This window comes from Cryptomeria japonica, chromosome 1 (genome assembly GCF_030272615.1).
Source record: "Cryptomeria japonica chromosome 1, Sugi_1.0, whole genome shotgun sequence".
NCBI classification, from domain to species: domain Eukaryota; kingdom Viridiplantae; phylum Streptophyta; class Pinopsida; order Cupressales; family Cupressaceae; genus Cryptomeria; species Cryptomeria japonica.
Window position 1 is genome coordinate 184,280,573 of NC_081405.1, and position 17,365 is coordinate 184,297,937.

Consider the following 17,365-nt stretch of genomic DNA (forward strand, 5'->3'; position numbering starts at 1 on the left):
AAAAAATTCTCAAAATATATGTGCAATAGGTATTGAATTCCACTTTCCAACAAAAAAAACTAATTGAATTTGGGTACATACATAACAAGTTATGATCAACCAAATGAACATATGTCAAAATTACAGTTAACTCGACTTCAAAACTTAATAAAACATGAAATATTGAAGATAATGTTATGAAACCAATTGTAAAGATTAGATATGGATATCACAAAACTAAATTCGAAAGAATCACATTCATATCGTTTTTTTAAAAAAAAATTATGCCATACCAAATGAGTATCACTTTTTAAAAATGTTGTTTTTTGTAAAAAACTAGTTTTCGGGGGAGATAGAAAAATGAAAATAAATTGATTCAAAAAAAATATATTTAGAATCTACATGCAAAATGTCACAAATCACTAGTTCACATCATCTGCAAATTTCTTATGGTTTAACAGTAATAAGTGTCCGAATGTGAGGTTTTTTCTAAAAATGAAAATTGAAGTGTCAATGTTGGCAAAAAAGTGTAACCCACTATTGTGGGTTCACCCCTTTTTAATTATTGTTTGAAACAATGCTCAAAATTGCAGTGTCTCGGAATGTGTTTCTAATTCTGTAATAGAAGATTTGTAAGAAAAATTGCACTATCTCCCCCACTAGATTAGTGTTAGGAAGTGTTTTATGCACCTTAGCTTCCTTTCAGTTGGTATCAGAGCTTGCCCAGTTTTGGTTATGTTGTTGGGTAGCGGATTTTTTGTACTGATCTCAATTTGAGTGGGAGCTTTTGCAGTGTATTTTTAATATCTTATTGTGGGAAGAAGATAGCAAGCATATCCGCAAAAGTTGATATGGAGAAGTTTAATGGCAGCAATTTTGAACTGTGGAAGTTGAAAATGGAAGATATGCTCGTGGATCGAGATCTATGGGTGACAATATCTGGAACCAAGCCTCAAAATATAGTATAGGATGTTTGAGATATAATGGATCAAAAATCTAAGGGCCTTATAAGGCTCTGTTTGGCAGACTCCGTATTATTAATTGTCCATGAAGAGAAGACTACAAAAGATCTTTGGAAGAAGCTTGGAGATGTTTATCAAGCTAAATCCTTGGTAAAAAAGCTTTTTCTGAGAAAGAAAATGTATTCTCCAAGGATGGAAGATGGAGGATTACATTCAACATGATTATTACTTAATTATTTTTTGTCGGTGACAAGATTGAGGAGGCAGATCGTGGCATGCTTATGTTATATTCTTTGCCTAATTCTTGGGACCACCTTGTTGTGGCTATTGGGAGTACAACCACCACGTTAAAGATGGATGAAGTGGTATTATCATTTCTTTCTGAAGAAATGCAAAGGAAGACTTCTGAGACAGCTAAGGAGGCCCTTGTATTTCATGGTACATCAAAAGAGAAAGGCAAGAAGAAGGACAAAAAAGATGAAAAAGACATATCCAAATCCCATGGGAGATCTAGGTCTCCTGGAAAGTCCAAGGCAAAGTGTTGGAATTGCAGCAAAACCGGTCATTTCCGTAAAGAATGTAAAGAGGAGAAAAAGAAGAAGAAGAGACCCTCTTATTGGTGAAGCATTTGTCGCAGCCTTGGCAATGCATGCATTGGAAGAAGTGTGGCTAATCATTTCGGGTGCATCTTTTTACATGACCTCACATCGGGGTTGGTTTTCAAGGTATGAAGAATATGATGGTGGAAAGGTGTATCTTGATGATGACTCTCATCTAAAGGTTGTTGGTCATGGAAGAGTCAAGATTAGATTCCCCGATGGAAGAGTGAAGGGGATCGATGGTGTAATGCACATCTCAGGATTGGCACAGAATCTACTCTGTAAGTAAGTTGAGTGAGGTGGGTGTGCAAGTTGTTTTCTTGCAAGGTGGATGTAAGATAACTAGAGGTTCTATGGTGCCTAAGGGTGTTCGGATAGGCACCTTGTATAAGCTAGATGCATGCACCATATAGTGCAATAGTGCTTTTGTGGAGTCCAAGAAGAGGGCTCTAGATTCTTCATCCTCACTATCAAATCGAGCTGTGAAGAGGACTATTGCTTCTACATATGATGGTCGTGCTTTCTGGGTACCTAAGGGTGCCAATTCTATGGAGATGAAACTTCTAGCAGAGAAGACAATGTTATGGCACCAAAGACCTAGTCACATTGGTGAGAAGGGTCTGAAAACCTTGAAAAGTAAATACCTCGCAGAGGGGCTTGAAGACTGTAATCTTGAGTTTTATTTCCATGAACACTGCATCTATGGTAAACAAAATCATGTTAAGTTTTACTCTAGTTCTCACAAATCTTCTAGGTTGTTGGACTTGATACATTATGATGTTTTTGGTCCTATTAATGTTCTTTTGATTTCAAGATCTGTGTATTTTGTTCCATTCATTGATGAATATAGTAGAAGGGCTTTTTTTTTATTTTCCTAGAAGTAAATCTGAAGTCTTTAGTCGACTTAAGGAGTTTAAGGCTCTTGTTGAGAATCAGAATAGTAGAAAGATTAAGTGTTTGAGGGCTGACAATGGTGGTGAGTTTTGCTCAGCAGATTTCAATAGGTTCTATAAGGATCATGGAATTGAGAGGCATAAGACAACTCCATAGACCCCTTAGCGAAATGGAGTTGCAAAGAGGATGAACAGGACATTGATGGAGAGGGATAGGAGTATGCTTAGTAGTGTTGACCTTGAACAAAAGTTTTGGTTTGAAGCAATAGCCACTATCTGCTATCTGGTAAACAAATCTCCTACATCAGCACTTGTTGATAAAACACCTATGGAGGTGTGGTCAGGAAAGAATCCCTCAATGAGACATCTCAGAGTATTTGGTTGTGAAGCTTATGCTCATGTTCTAAATGAAAAGAGATCTAAGTTGGAGAACAAGGCAATGAAGTGTATCTTTATCAGCTATGGTGTCGGTGTAAAAGGGTACAAGCTTTGGGATCCAATGTCAAAGAAGGCTATCTATAGAAAAAGTGTTATTTTTAGAGAGATGAAACCTTCCACTATTGAGATACAACCATAGAAAGAAGAGAAACATAATAAAGAGGTAGTTCAGATTCCTTCTAGCCCTGAGAAAGAAGAACTACGAGCTCCTGGTGGACCTAATGATGAGGAGAGTTCTAGAAGCTTTGAAAGTTATGAAGACTATGAAGAACCTCAACCTCAGCCTTTGAGGAGGTCTGCTCATGATAGGCAGCAACCTGATAGATATGGGTATTCACCAGATAGGTTTGGATATTCATTGTTAGATTCCAGTTGTATTTTTGCTTTGATTGCTAACGCTAATGAGCCTAAGACTGTTAGACAGGCTATGGGTATGCATGATGCAGATTTCTGGATGGAAGCCATGAATGATGAGATGGCATCTTTGAAGAAGAACAATACTTGAGATCTGGTACCTTTGCCTGAAGGGCGTAATCCTATGGGATGCAAATGGGTGTTCGTGAAGGGGTATATCCAGGTTGAGGGAATAGATTATGGTGAGATTTTCTCTCTTATTGCAAAGCTGACATCCATTTAGTTCTTGTTATCACTTGCTATAGTTCATGATTGGGAAATCAAGCAAATAGATGTGAAGACAACATTCCTTCATAGTGATTTGGAGGAAGAGATTTATATGTCACAGCCAAAGCATGTCATAGTAAAAGGTAAAGAAAATCTAGTTTACAAGTTGAAAAATTCTTTGTATGGTTTGAAATAGTCTCCTAGGATGTGGTATCAAAATTTTGATACCTATGTGTTGAGTTTGGGATTTCAAAGATCTAAATCAGATCATTGTGTTTACTTTAAAACTGATAATGGTCGCATTCTCATTATTGCATTATATGTGGATGATATGTTACTGTTTGGGAATGGACATTTGATTTCTGACTTGAAGTCTCAGTTGTCAACACAGTTTGAGATGAAAGATTTAGGTGCAGCTAGGTACATTTTGGGGATGGAGATCAGAAGAGATAGATCCAACAAAAAGCTTTGATTAAGCCAGAGTAAGTATGTGAATTCAGTGTTGGAGATATTCAACATGACATCTTGTAGATCCATGATAGTTCTTGTTGCATTGGGAACAAAATTATCTGTGGAAGATTGTCCAAAATCTCCCTCTGAGGTGGAGGACATGGCCAATTTACCATATGCGAGTGCAGTTGGCAATCTCATGTATGTTACGGTCTGTATAAGACCAGATATTGCCCAAGCAGTGGGAGTCCTAAGTCAATATATGGCTAATCATGGACAGGTGTATTGGGATGCAGTCAAAAGAGTGTTCAAATATTTGAGGGGTACTTCCTAGTATTCCTTGTGTTATCATGGTTATTCTACTAGACGTTGACATTTTATATGTATTCATGGATATGTGGATTCAGATTGGGTAGGTGACATTGACAGCAGAAGATCCACCAGTGGTTATGTTTTCACTATGAATGGTGATGATATTAATTGGATGAGTAAGTGGCAAGTTGTAGTTGCTTTGTCCATGACAAAAACAGATTATATGGAAGCTACTCATGCTTGTAAGGAAGCCATTTGGCTTAGGTTGTTGTGTTCATATATTGGGTTTGATGTAGGATTGATTACAATCTATTGTGACAGTCAAAATGCTATTTTCTTAGCAAAGAATCCGACTTTCCATGCCAGAATGAAACACATTGATATTCACTTTTATTTTGTTTGATATATGGAAGAGGATGGGAAGGTAAAATTGGAGAATGTTGACACTTTGACGAATGTTGCAGATGCATTGACAAAACTAGTGAGCACATAGAAGTTCAAATGGTATTCCAGTTCTATGGGCCTCTCAGCCCCCTGCAGTTGATTTATGGGCTAATGCATTTATTTCTTATTTTATTTATTGCCTACAAATGTCTAGTCATCTAGTGGGATCCACAAGCTTGGTGGCATCCTACTTGGTGATGATTGTATGACACATATGTTGCACATGTGGAGGTAGGCATCCCATGTGAGGATCTTGACAAGTGTCGGCCTATGATAGATTTTATGATAGAGTGGACAAGTGGCTGGAGATACCTTTTGCATGGAGAGGGTTATGACAAGTTGTAAGAAAATAAGCTAAAATTAGTCATTTATGATAGATTCTCTTACAACTATAAGTGTTGTAAGTTATGATAGTTGTAAGATGTGTAAGAGCATATGTCATACCTTGAAATAGTAAATTTTGAGTGCCCAACTTAGGACGTTTGAGTGAGGAGTCATTTGGAGATGTACATGTGTCATTTGCATGTTTTTTGGTGGCCGAAAAATAGGGTCAAATGTTATGCACGACCTCATCTTGATGCTTCAAGTGTTATGCTACCGGAATTAATTTAAGTTATGGGTTGTAGTTATAGACTCTTGTTGAAGAAGATAAGTGTCAGCATTGTGTTGTAAGATTTTGATTACTAGAATACAAAGTATTGTTCTTTTAGAGTGTGGGTATTTTACCCAAAAGGGTTTTCCCCACAATATATCTTGTGTTCATTGTTTATCTCTATATATGGTTATTATCTCTCTATGAATATGTTTCTATTTCTGTAATAAAGATTTTAAGAAAATTTGCACTATCTCCCCCACTAGATTAGTGTTAGGAAGTGCTTTCAGCACCTTAGCTTCCTTTCAATTTTCTATCCTTGAACATGGTGGGGATGCTACATGCCATGGACAAATAGTCTCACATCTTGTATCAAAACTTCAAAGACAAAGTTGAGGCAGTGGAACAAGTTATTTCTACTTTTTTCAATTCTTCATATAGCCATTTAGATGATGGTAGGGCCACCTATGTATGCCCACAACTATGAACTATTTTGGCTTAGGCTTTGGCATCTCTGATACTTTCTTGCTTAGGATTTGAAATTATGTTTTTGATATTTCATGGAATATTTTTTCATGGTTTGGAGGAATTTAAAAGATTAGAGATAAGATATTTTGGGTTCAATAAAAGTGTAGAAATTTTGTATGCAATAATTTAGGAGGATGCACAAATAGTGGTTGATTTTTAATTCTTTTTAATTACAATGGCCTTTTTTTAGTTTGTTGTTAAAATAAAATGATAAAAAATAATCAAAATTACAAACATAACCTATCTTTAAAGTAGTAGTTTTGTGAAAAGATGAACATAATAGATTGCAAAATACTACTAAGATTTAAATTAAAGAAAAAAAATAGGTTGCATTGAGCAAAGATATCATTAATCTCATAGTTTAAAAGATTTCTCTTTATGACATTCTTTTATGAAGTTTAGATTTAATTAGATTTTATTAGATTATTTTGATATCTCTTAGCATTTTACATAAAGTTTTCAAAATATAAGTATGCTAATTCTCAAAAACAATCAAGAAATAATTTTGTGAACATAATAATATCTCAAATAAAATAAAATAAACTTAAACATAAACAAAATCAATTGAAACATAATATAAGTTAAGAATAATTAACAATTATAATAGATATTATTTTTAATCTCATTAAGAAAAAATATTTTCACATGTAAATTATTTGTATCGAGAAAGTTCTCCAAATATATCTCAGATCGTGGGTGCGTCTGGAAACTTCTTGGTCATGGAAACAAATTGAAAATATGCATTCAGTTCTTGAGAAGGGAGGACATCAAATTTTAAATCACAGTGAAGGAATTTTCGGCAGGTGACATCGCAATTTCGATTGGTTTCAGCCAGACTACACTGATTTTGTCAAGGTAAGCATAACGTTTCTTGCAGCAAACCATACGCCTTGGTTATTTCATGTTTGCACCACAGAATGATTAAATGGTTTATGACTCTGCGTTAAATGGAAATTCAAGTTTAGGACCTTTTCTCGCTGAAATGCATTCTATGGGATTTTGAATAATGACCATTATTTGTCAAATTGCTGTACATTGAGGGCTGAGATTGTAAATGAAGAAAAATGGCTAGTTAACTCCCACAATTAGGTTTAGTGTTAACCCTTTGTGGATTGTTGTCAGACTGTCACAATTATACAGAGAATAGTTTCAAATGCCTGAATCATGCTCTTTCAACCGACGGTTAGTTTAAGCAAAACTGGCCTTTTTAAACTAGATTAGGTGCCCACTTCTGCTTAAATGCCAAGAACTGGGGAGTGTCGGTTGCAAGGTCAGTTGAGGGGCAGGACAACCTGAATCAGGTGGGTAATGTTGCTCAGTAATAGAGGCCAAAAGTCCTAGAAAAGGATGTGATTTATTATTCGACAGAGGACATTGAAAATTGGATGCAATATGCTATCTAATATTAAATTCCTCGTTACAGGGGTTTCAAATGCCTTGACTAAAGAGTTGTAAGGCACCCAAAACTGGATGCAATATCGTACTCAATATTACATTCTTTGACTGGGGGGTAATGGTAACCTTGTATTATGAGGTATAAGACACTAAGAATTGTGACAAAGATGTGTGGTCTATTATCTTATAATTCCCTTTTATAGAATAGTGCACAAGAATGATAATAGAGATAAATGCCCAAAACACGATGTTTTTACTAAGTTAAAATTAAACTTAAAATTTTGAATATTGTTATTTGATTCACGTGCAGAGATCCTCCATCCTTACCCTCCCTCACAGTCAATCTTAAGTAGGGAATGCTGTTGTATTCAATTATTCAACCTCTATATTAATTACTATACCTCTTTAGTAATTTATGTTAATAGTGACTCATAGTAACCAGGGGATGCAGGAGCGTTGGTACCTATGTGAGGACAGCGTTAGTACCTATGTGAGGACAGTTGTCCAATCAAATTAGGGTATCAAGTAAATGAATAAGGAGACAGCTATATTATATATAAATTTTGTCATTAGAATTGTGGGTACAGGGATGCGTGTGCATTCTATGTTCCTATAATGGAGCTTCCTAGCAACTATGGTACTTAGTCTCACTCAATGCCAATTATGTGGAACACAATTCTACTCGTTATTATTGGAAGTTAACCTTATATTTATAGTTATTCTGCAGAATGGAGGAGTGTATATCCCGTGAGTTAAGTTAAACAGAGAGAGATCTTTTCCATTTTAGCCTTAAATGCCTAGATATGCGATCTTCCAAAAAAAAGCAAAAGAGGTGCTACACGTAATCACAAGAGATGATGGATTTTGTAAAAATCCCTGAAATTCCTCTAAAAATAACAAAATGCATTTTTTTATGTGAGCTAGATGGTAGGTTGCTGTTTGAATTGTGTACATTTGAAAAGATTTGAAATTATATTGTTTAATCATGTACTTGTTTTTTCGTGTTTTGATTAAGTACACGTGACAATTATTTGCAGTGATTCTGAGCATGTCTTTAGAGTTTGGATGCTTTGGCCCAGTAGCCAAACAGCATGGAACCTGTCTCTGGCTCATTGCACAACATAGAAGTCTCCCATATTCTTGTAATTGATTTTTGTTGAATGCCATAGAAAGAAAAATATATCTGAGTGCAAAACTACAGTTATTGTTCACAAAAATCACTTGACATTTTACAAGGATATTGTTAGATTAATAGTGAGCTGTACTACAAAAAAACCATCTTCTCCCTGAACATTATCTGGCTGTTGATTGTGTCCATTATAAACAAGTACAGTAAATACTTATAGTATAAAACCTGCTCTTTCCTTTGTTCAGGAGATAGTAGTAAACATGAGATATCCTTCTTACATTTCAAGATATGTCTTTTATATTTCTTTATCCAAGAAGTCATAATTTTATAACCTACTGTCATTATGGATACATACCTGCTTCTTAGTAAACTGGCAATTAATAATTGTGCCCTCTTCATGAGAAAAGGTCACCCTATGCTAAGGAGAACTCTACTAGCAATCCTTACCCAGATCAAAAAGGTTGCTCACAACTTGACTAGATGAACTGGTTAAAGGATCTCTATAAGAGAACTTATCCAAGGTCAGGTTGATTAGTTAGGCTAGGAGCAATAAACATCAGGCATAATCCTTCATAGGGAAGAGTTGGACAAGATATCTATTTGTGCCTATCAAACATTTTTCTTATATTTGTTACGAAGTATTATTATTTTGCTTGCATGATTGGCATCAGCAGGTATGGTTCCTACTTTCCTTATTTAGATGTAATTCAAGGTTCACTCACCTTACTAAAGGAAGCTTTCTGCTTGTGCATGAAGTCTGATTGTGTATAAGATAGCTACTTGTTCTCTTCTTTTTAGATGCTAAACTTAGACCTGTTAGTTGCTTAAGTGTTGTATCCTTTTAGATTTAGCAATTTTGTCTCTTTCGTGGCTTCCAGGTAATTAAGGTTAACTACATTTATTTTTCATGCATCTTATTTGTTGCACTATATCATTTATGTACTGTTTAAGTGGTTGGTGTAGCAAAAATGCTATGGATATCAGCTTGGCAAATGATGATGGACGTTAATAGAATGGCTAATCTTTGCAGGTTTGATAGTGGTAGTGACTATCAGTTAATGCGCTAAATTTTGGCAACTGAGGATAAATGTTTTTCTCTTACATTGCTTTGGGCTCTAGCCAATTTGCTTAGATATCTTTTTTAGAATAGAAAGCGTAGTACAAACGTTTTTTATTTGTATAAGGTAGATCCCTGATGATAATTTCTAGTGTGATTTGCCTATTTGTGTAATTCTGTGTGATTTCAAATCTTTCCAAACAAAATTTTGTGGACTTCACAATGTTTTGTTTATCCATAAGTTTGCATTATTCAAGCGCATGGAAGAGCACATGCTAATTGTTTCGATTATTTAAAATGCAGTTTAGTGGAGATATTCTGAACTTGATCTGTAAAATGTGGAAAATTTCTGAGCTTATTGGCAAGAACATCCTAAAGCGGTTATATCAATCTGGTATCTAAAAAGATGACTTTATCCTTCTTTCATGAAAAGAAAGATAGATTATGGGGTTAATAGATTTGATTACGTAGAGGCCATTTTGGATTTGATAACTTCAATTAATTAGGAGCTGTAGTGAGTGTTCTTGCATGTCTTTGATGCAGAAGGGATCATACATTTCAATCTGCCAGCAAAGGTACGGAGGGTTCCTCATGCAAATGATGAGGGAGTTCTTACACCTGAGAAGGGGAGTAAACAACTTGCCGCTGCTTTTAGTAAGCCGCCTATGCCACCATTGCTTGGGCCCTTTTTCATCTTCTCCATCCTCGAAATGTCCTTACATACAGATAGAAAAAATGAATGATTTTCCAGTCTTTGATTTGTGAAAAATGGTAGTGAGTTTCAACCAATGACATAATGTGTATATGGTTTTCTGGTTCTTTTGTAATACAGCAGCCCAATATCTTATAGCTTTCCGCATTCTACATGAGTACCTTGTTCAATTATATAGTTGTTGTTCATGAGTAGTATATAGGTTCCTTTGAATGTGAATATAAGCTGGGCTACCTCCATTTTATTATGTTTTCAGTATGAGACATGAAGGTGCTTCTTTTGAATGAAGCCTATGTTATGCAACTGATAGATACGCTATCAAATTGTACTATGGGTGTTAACTGCAATATTTACAATGAAAAAAGCTCAAGCAGGACGAGTTCTAAATGTTATAATATATTACCTCTGAAATACTCTTTGCCTGACCATTATGATAAAATCTTAGTAATGCAAGAAAAGTCTTAGGTCTTTTTGACCCTTCTTATTGTGCTTGCTAAAATGTCACTTGAAGGCATGCAAATGCAAGTTTGCCTATGCAGATTTTCTTTCTTAAACGCAAAATCAGTGATTGCCCAACAGGCACCATAGTAGATATGGCAAGAAAATTGTCTAACATGCATCGAATCAGATAGATCTGTGTCACATTTCAAAATTCACCCATCTGTTTTGGGATTGTATGGATCAACATTATGGGTTTTGTGTTTAATCTTCTGATGGGGGGCATGAACCTGTTAACTTTCTGTATGAAAATATGTGGATTTTCTTAACAAAAATCTGTTAGCTTTCTGTCTGGTTTATGTTCATGTTTAGCTGGCAACAATCTGTGAGGTTAAAATGTTGTTTCCTTTTAACATTAGGCTGTAAGTTAGTTCTTTTGTCGTGTGATGATTTCTGAAAATTATTTTTTCTGTAGAAGTGGGTGAAGCAATAGCGGAAATAGAAGACTGAAAGTAAAAATAATGTAAATAGATGGTTATCATATCATATGTTTCTTATGGCAGTTGGGAGCTTCTAATTTTAATTTGGTCTCACATTAGTCATGTTTTGGCCCGTAAAACATATGACTAAAGAGTAAGAAGTTCAATGCATCCTTTTAGCTTCTTTTATAAATTCGATTTTGCTTAAATTTGGAAGAACAATCACACCTTGGAATGCAAAGGGGCCAATAGTTCACTGGTAGAACACCCCACCCTTCGCTAGTGGGAGGTTTTGGATTCTCTTACTGGTCTGTGAAAAATGATATAGCCCCAAGTGAACTTGGCGTGAGGCAGGTGTTGAAAGAACAATCGGCTCTTTTGGTCACAAAGCTGTCTGTAGCTCAATTGCAGTGCACTCCAGTTTGCTAATGGGAAGTTATAGATTTGCCATTGTATAATAAATTAATAGGAAAAGTGTGGCTTGAACTTGAAGGGACACTGGAAGATTAATTCACCATTTTGACCACAAAGGGGTTGGTAGCCTCAAAATTAAATTTGTATTTAGAGAGCCCAAGTCCTTGTTGATCTAAAGGCTGCTGTTGTCTGTATTTGTACGCTTCAATTCAAAAAATTTGTCTTCAGTGACAAGAAGAAGCAGAAGGCTTGAGGAGATAAACTTCAGGGGCAGAACAGGATTGTAGAACACTAAATCAAAGGCCTCTCTGGGCTCCCAACATTGATTGTTTATAGTCTATAGACGAAAGATCCAGTGTGCTGATATGGCAGGTAATATTTCAAGATTATCTAGCCATTTTTAAAAAGAAGCCTTTGGTTTGCATTCCAAAAGAAATCTAACATGAAAGGTAAATATATAAGTGTGGCATCTGATTCTAGCTCAGTTCAGTGACAGACAGATTGCATTGTGATCCGTGAATGAACATGAAAGGTAAATATATAAGTGTGGCATCTGATTCTAGCTCAGTTCAGTGACAGAAAGATTGCATTGTGATCCGAGAATGAACAGCAACAGTCTAATATTGGTTGTATGACTCTAGTTCAGCATCTCCAATTTTGAGCCAGCATGTGGGAAAAACATAACACTCCGCATGATATTTTGCAGATCCATAGCCTGGCATATGTTGCACCCAGAACAAAGCAGAAGGCAGTGCAAAGTAAAAGAAAATAGCAACAATTAATATCAAAGATTGAATGACATATAACGCAGAACCGTATAGTAAAAACTAAAATCCTAAGAAAATCCATGCAAATAACAATGAACTGTGGACATATAGTTACAAACAAGGTATTAAACTTCTAGCAAAGTTATTAGAGTCTTCATAGCAATTAAAAATCATCTATATAATATATAGCAGTCAAATAAGGTCCAGACTGTTATTTTTTGACACCTGCAAGAGATTGCTTGGATAGTGCAGTACTAAAATGTAAAGACTAGTGTCTACTTAGTCTAAGAGCCCGTATTACCAGTATGGTAAATGTACTCACACTGGCATCAATCAAAGATGGCACAGCCAAGAGAAATGAGTTCTGCCAGCTCAACAATCAGAACCCAGCGCCCACCATAAGACAATTTACACAGCCCAATGTAGAAATTCAAGAATAGCACAGTATGTGGAATCATGGCACTAGAATGGAAAGACCCAACACACAGGAGTATTCAGAAGACTTATACAAGCAATCCAAATGAAAGCATGTCATCTAAGTATTTAAGGGCGCATAGGCAAATTAAATGCTTGCACAATATCTTAAGGTAAAGTGAGCAACATCAAATGCCACAGCAAGTTATCCAGAGCATTATGCAAATCATTTTAAGCGGGCAGCCAACATGATGGATTCCGCACTGTTGATGAAATTAAAGCCAATAGATGGCACAATAACTAGGAAAAGATATAGTCCTGCCAGCTTTGGAGTGCACTGTCTTTGTAACTGTGTCTACCGACTCTAAAGTCTAAACCCTCCTTTTCCCTGCCAACAGGGACCATGTGTTAACTCTGAAGACTGCACATAAGAACGTGATTGCCAATTTATCCATATCCACTAACAGCAACTGGAAGTCCACTAAGTGACCACGCACTGGGAAATGCATATCAATGTTTTTCACCTGACCTCTGTGTTTGGAAATGCTTCTACAAAGGCATTAGCCATTTCATCCAAGTCATCCAGATCAGTGTTCTTGATATATTTGATTTTAATGTCTTGAGAGTAAGTGGACTTCAACTTCTTTCGTAGCTTCTTGAAATATGTAAGTTTTGTTTGCATCTTTGTTAGCTCGACCTTTTACTGCATCATTTCATCAATGAATTTCTTGGTGACGGATCGTTGGAGGTTGTCTATGAATTCTTGCACTATATTAGATGGTGCTCTTACCAACATAGATGTTTCCCAGAATGCACAAGAAATGCTCCCAACAAATTCTTCTATCTTTGACAATACTTGGGTTGTAGAGGTTTAATTCTTTATTAGTTTATCTCTACATTTCTTCAAAGCTTTAATGGTCAGCTTTGTAGATTTTAAACATTCCTTAGGTTGATCTTGGTTTTCTGTGTCAACTAGGGCTGCCTTGAGAAGTTCCTCTAGATTGGTAGACCTCATCTTTTCCAAAATGGGACATAATACCCCCACGTCATAATGCTCTCATCTACTCCTATCTCTATCCATTGTGCCAACATGAGTCCATCACCAATGGAGTGATAGACCTTAATTTCTTTCTCGATCACTTGGTACCCCAAGGTTTGTATGGCCTCTCTCCACTCACAACAAGGAATCCATTAGGATCCTAGGGCTGATTGTCTTTACTTGTGTTCCTTTTAGACTCAATGATGGGGTGGTTGTGTTCACAAGACCCACTAGATGGCTGACATTAGTCTTGATTTGTGTAATCTATGCCCTAAGTTCTTTAGTCATCTCATTCTTTTGCATTTGCTTAAGGATGATGGCCACAACTTGCTATAGAGATTGCTTTGTTGAACATTATGTTGTCATCGATGCCAAAGAAGTCATGAATCAATAGATCATTGAGAATAAATGTAGCTGTATGCGATCTTATATGTCTAGTAGCTGCAACAATTTGAATTGCTTTTGACATGACATAACTGATCACTTGAGATCTAGAATGACAAGCTATGTTGGATAACTCTCTTAATGCTATCATCATGCTCTGGCTTGAGTAGTTACTGATCGTCTATCATATGTGATGATGTTTGAATCTGTGAGGTATGTTTATGAGGTTTGTTGCTTAGGAACAGTATGTGCACTCAATTGCGTTGTCATGGTGTTTGGTTCCACATTTTTCTATAGTTAAGTATTATGGCCTATGATTTGGACATGAGAATACCTATGAAGTTTTATATTCCAAAGTTTCAGAAGCTAATCTTTAGCAAACAAAAAGTTAGAAGTGACAGAGTGTTCACTATGCATTCGGTTTGATGTGCCAAAGGATTGTAATGTGTGTTAGTTGGAAGTAGCGTGTTGCTGTACATTGGGGCTAGTAAAGTGCATAGTGAGTAATGCATAGTGTGTCTCTATTCATGGAGTAACATTTGGGCTTTTGGACCAAGCCTATTACAAGATTGGCTTAAGGTTTATTCTTATGGCCGAATTGCAGATGTTATAATCTTGTTCTATGCCGACTTGTAAATGTAATTATTATTGTAATACATATATATAGTTGATCTAGTTCTATTCCTATAAGATTGTTGATGTAATATCTGAAAGGTGTGAGCAATGTGTGAGTATGTGGGTGATGTTGTATGAGTAGCATCTCCATCTTTTTGTGCAATTTCATTTGAAGATCTTATGCATAGTTTGAGGAAGTCTTGATCAGATTAGGAAGAAGTTGAGTATTTAGCCTTGAAGATTCACATGTTATATATTTTATATTCTATTTGAGATTGATGCCTCACATGTTAAGTTGGTGCTCAGACCTTGGATTAGGAGATTGGTGTCTCTTGTAGGTTGGTGCTAGCAAATGTGATTGGGGATTGGTGTCTTTGGTAGGTTGGTGCCTACTTAATATTATAAGTTCTTTATTATTTTGTGAGGCTGGATTTGGGCAATAGGTCCAAGCAACTATTGTCACTATTGTTTTTTTCCTCTTGTGTTTCCACGTAAATCAAGTCTTCATTTGTGTGGTTATATGTTTAATTGCTTTATCATTAAGGAAAGATTAGTAAATGCTACTATGATAAATTGAGCTTGATGTTTGGAGAAGTTATTAATGGTAAATAATGTTTAATCAGTTGGAATTTGGCATATACTGATTCACCCTCTCTCTTTGTAATGCTTTGTTCAAAGGACCAAGGCAAAACTTGGTAGAACTTTTTTTTTGAAACACAACTATAAACACTAAAGATGCAACACATGTCAAACTTGCACCACAACGTGCACATAAGTGCCCTTTGAACATACTGATACAAGACAATGACAACAACAATGACCTCACCATTGCATAAGCAATGAGGTACTAGTAGAAGACTAAACAACAATGGGGCAATCCACCATGATGAACCTACGAGAGAGGGAACAACATCCAACAACGATCGAGCACTAACCCACAATCATGTTCTCTCATAACACTACACAAGCATATGATGAGGGAAACATCATCCTCCAATCCACACCCAACACACTAATATTAATAACAACAATGATGAAGCTCATAGGAGCTAACTCTACTCAACTAGCCAATAACACTAAGAATTCTTGATACAAGGAGTAGGATGAGGGCATATTCTCCTCCAAACCACTCAACAAGACCAAGGAGAAACCTCCAAACAAAGGCAAACCTAGCTAAGAAGTTGCCTTACTGAAAGATTTTACTCCTTTGTAACTTTGTCAATCCTTAATGGTCAGGTATTAGACTTAAGTCTTAGTCCAGCCTCCAACCTTCGACAAGCTACTTACAGTCAAGGTGTTAGGGTAAGCCTTCAACCTTACCCCTAACCTCACAGGGTATTGGGAGTAGACCTTCAACCATTCGCCTGATGCAACACAAGTATCAAGTTTCACGACTTGAGGTTTCAAGTTACCTTGTTGCCCCATAAATATAATTATCAAGGTTAAACCTCAAGGGCCAAATCTTGACGATCTTGGGAATTATGAAACCTAGAAGAGGACTTTTCAGGGAATCAAGCATTGATGTTACACCTTATCAAGTTCAAAAAGTGAATGAACTTGGGAGAGAGAAAGTTCGAAGTCCGAAAAGATAGTTATGGGGGATTAGGGGTTGGGGTTTTGACTTACTCATTTCACCAAGGGGTCAAAAATCAAAAGGGCATGAGCCTGATGCTTGATGTCTGGTAACTATCAATGATGAAAACCCAAAGGTTACACTTCAGGAATCAAGGGATTAGGGATGAGACTTTCTTCTTACCTCAAGATAACTTAAGCATTATGGTGAAGGTTGTTGGCATATGTGCAGAGTTTGATGACATGATGGGATTGTATGTTGTCATTGATGTCAATATGCTGAAGTGTGAACCGGTATATTGAAGTAAGCAAACTGACAAGTGAACCAGTATATGCAAAAAGTGAACCGATATGTTGGAGTGTGAACCAGTATATGCAAAGTTTGTATCGGGGTTTCATTTGATATGAGTACCGGTTGGTAGTCTCAGCTTCAAGGTTTCCGGTTGATGCATTCCAAGTCTGCGTGATTCAACCGACGACATCCTGTGATGAGTTAGCATTGAAATGAAGATTAGATCGTGTTACCACGTCAGCCTTGTGCGCGTGAAGGATCTCCTTGAGGATCTTGCATGAAGAAGATTGATTCTATCTACCTCGGGAATGTGCAAAATCTTCGTAAACGGTGGAGAGCGCGTGATGGGTTATCAGCTTCCAGAAGCAGTGAAGAACAGACGATGCAGAATGTCTTGAGATTTGTTCAAGATTGTTTTACCCCATGTAATGTGTTTAAACGGTCAGGATTGGACCGACTGTATTGTTAACCTAGATGCTTAGGGTTTTAGGTTTTGGCCACCGACCTAATTGTTGTCTATAAGGTCGATGATGATTTTCATTTGAAGTTGTTGGCAAATGAATGTATGTGAGGTGATTCTTGCCAGACCAAAGGAGTAAGTAGAGATTTGCAGAGTGTGATCGCAGATGTAAAGAAACAGAAGCGGATCTGCCTTGGCATTAAGTGTTGTTATCAGATCAGTGTATTACCTGTTGACTTCTAACCATTTCAGCAGATGGAAAATCCCTTTACCGAGTAGCTTTAACAGGCTTTTTGTAAATCCTTTAACAGGGTGACTCAAAATCATTGAGTTCTCCAAATCCTTTGACAAGGTAACCTTTAACAGGGTTTTAACCTCTA

The 17,365-nt window shown here is 36.4% G+C and overlaps 1 long non-coding RNA gene across 1 annotated transcript; it reads left to right on the forward strand.

Moving 5' to 3' along the window:
- The first annotated feature begins 6,491 nt into the window (after positions 1-6,491).
- LOC131066152 (uncharacterized) lies at positions 6,492-10,508 on the forward strand. Its single transcript, XR_009111628.2, has 3 exons — positions 6,492-6,673; positions 9,703-9,793; positions 9,943-10,508. It is a non-coding gene; the product is annotated as an uncharacterized LOC131066152 (long non-coding RNA).
- Positions 10,509-17,365: the final 6,857 nt, after the last annotated feature.